This window comes from Colobus angolensis, unplaced genomic scaffold (genome assembly GCF_000951035.1).
Source record: "Colobus angolensis palliatus isolate OR3802 unplaced genomic scaffold, Cang.pa_1.0 Scaffold334, whole genome shotgun sequence".
NCBI lineage: Eukaryota > Metazoa > Chordata > Mammalia > Primates > Cercopithecidae > Colobus > Colobus angolensis.
The window spans coordinates 1620577-1623600 of record NW_012116644.1 but is presented as its reverse complement, the minus strand read 5'-3'; positions in this window follow the sequence as shown (position 1 = coordinate 1623600).

Here is a 3024-nt window from a genome sequence, read left to right as displayed (position 1 = left end):
AAATAAATAAATAAATAAAAAAATAAAGGGCATGAGATAATCAAATAGAGAAAAACTTCCTTTTTGGAATCAGGCACTGTTACTGGAGTGTGAGTGACAATAATAGTTATCACTAGTCAGCTGAAATCACAGAAGTTTATGTTCCACAATAATGAAAAATAAAGAAGAAGTTAAAGATGAGTTTTAAAAGGTAACCTCAAAGTCACTGGAGATGAATAAGCTGTTACACTTAATTAAAAAAAAAAAAAAAAAAAAACCCTTGCCATAAAGTGCCTATCCTCCTTTAGCTACATGATATGTGTGTTAATTAATAATCAAAGTTCAGCCTGAAGGAAATTTGGTACAGTAATTTGTTAAAGTAAAAGTGAATTTGAAATATGCTGTCAATTCTAACTGATTTATAAAAAAAATCCCCAGGAAGAAGATTTATTTAAAATAAAGTTAAAAAAAAAAACTTTCAAAAAGAAAGTAACACTGACTAGGAAATAGTTTTATAAAATATATTCTAGAACTTTAGTTTTCTAAGATATTGTGATCAACATAAAATGATGTTTTTCAGGAAAATCATTATCAGTTAATGGCAGATAATGGCATAATGTAGGCTAAAATCAGGTGAAGAGTGATAGCGTCAGGATTTACTCATCTGAAGAGTTTCTCTTTCCCTCAAGGGTCAGATAAATTGCACTAACTTCCGAAATAGAGTATTATGTGAGACACTATCAGCATTTACCTTTGTATAGATAATTCAACTGCATAAGAATTATTTTGTACTTGTACTGTGTTCAGGATTATCTCAAGTGATATAATAAGGAGTAAAAAGAGTATATAATTTTGTCCGTTCAAGAAAATGATATTCTTCTTGAGAAAAAGCAGCTTACAAATATAAAGCCATTAGCTAATGATAGAAAAATATGTCATGTGTCTAAATTGTTGGTTAAAATTGTTAGAGTAGGTTAGAGTACTTGCTGCTCTCATTGTCAATAAGTAAGACAGATGTGGGTCTGAAAAAATGGAAATTATTCAAATGCTAGAAGAGTAGGGCATATGAGAAATAGTAGATAAAATCATTCATCACAAAGAAGAAAATGAATAAATCATGTAAAATAATTCCCTTGGCCTAATGAACTTCTTTTATTGGGAAAAATGAGAATGCACCTTTGAAAGGGAATTTTTTTAATTCTTTAAAAGCCAATTTCAACAGCTTCTCCAATAGAGTAGCTTCTGAAAAAGTACATGGCCATAAAATAGAAATAATTTAGAATATTTTCAACCTTTCTTGATATTACTTTAAAGCTAAAGATTCTGTGTAGCTATGTACCCTCATGAACCTTGTAATAAATAATGAACCTATTCCTCTTTCTATGCAATCCCTTCCCACATCAAATGTGGTTGACCTATATAACCAATAGAACATTGCAAAAATGACAATGTGTGATTCTGAGACCAGGTAATCCAAGGTACTGTGGCTACTTTGTGCTCTAAGGAATCACTCTCTGTGGGATATCATGAGGATATTCAAGCAGCCTTTAGGAAAGGCCTGTGTAATGTGGAAATGTCACTGTGTGTCAAGAGCCAGCGAGGAACTCTGTCTTCCTGTTAGCTATTTGTGAAAACTTTCTAGAGAAGGATTCTACAGTCTAGTCCAGACCTCAATTGACTGCAGCTCCAGTTAACATCTTTATTGCATCCTTACAAAAGAACCTGAGATAGAACCACTGAACTAAGTCATTTCCAAGTACCTTACCCTCAGAAATTGTGAAATAGTAAATGTGTAATTGTTTAAGTTGCTAGTTGTGGGTAATTTGTTATGCAGCAGTAGATAGCAAATGCAAAAGTATTACTCTTAAGTAGTAGTGGTAAATGAATGCAAAAAGAAAATAAGAGACTGCCAACATTCTACATTTAGTCTACTAAATATTCTAAATGCTTTCTGGTAATCAAATAATTTTTCTTTATTAAAATATTGATTCTAAAGTGTGATGAATTTAGGCATGTGAATACATATTTAAATTATATATTTTCTCTAATTAATACAAATATTTCCCCTGTATAGATTCAATTAAGAAATTAAATATGGAGTTATTAAGAATTATCTATCATCAAAATTAAAGATATCAATGAGCCATTATTAATATTAGCATATTCCAAGAGCATCTGAGTCAGTCATTTATACTATTTTGACTAGGTTACACTTTGTTGATCTTAGGTAAATCCTAACCAGATGCTCTAAAAATCTTTAATACTGAACTAGCTTAATTGTTACCTTTGGAAAAATATGACTCTTCTTCATTTTGACACAGAGTAATGTGCTGCTTGAGCAGATGTTGAATTCTGGAGGGGATGAAATTATGCTTAACTCAGAAACTATTTTACTTATTAAGATTCTCCTTCACTGACATTTATTGTAATTTTGTCAGAATAACTTCAGTGCTGACAAGTTTTAAATAGCATAGAATCTGCTATTAGAGGATTTTGGAATTCTGAATAGAAAATTAAAACATTGCAAGTTTTACCAGGAGTTTTCCTGTTTTACTTCAAAGTCTTATTCGTTTAATCAACACGATTCTCACTTGCGAGGGAGGTGAGTTGCTTTCAATTTTACATTAGTTTTGATTATGTGCTTTCAAGCAGAAGGATGATAAGAAGAGTAGTAAAATAATTTTTCTCAAGTTGTGAAAGAATTGCCATTCTTCTTGGCCTGCACAGCAAAGAACAGATCTCCCTAAGATGGATTAAGAGAGCTTTCAGCACCTTTTTTGCTATGTCACAGCTTCTCACATTCTATATCAAAATAGGTTTCACTGATTTTTTTTTTAGTAATTTCAGTCATATTCTTCTAGGTTATTTCACTTATTTTCATAAGAGAAATTGAAAGTATCTAATATTTTAGAATCCGTAATAGTCCGCCTTCCAAATGGAAGAGTGAACTTAATGGTGGAAACTCATCCCATCTTTATCTAATCTGAAGCACCAAGAGGTTCTCAAAAATGTGCCTGATTGCATAAGAGTGCATAAATTTAACAA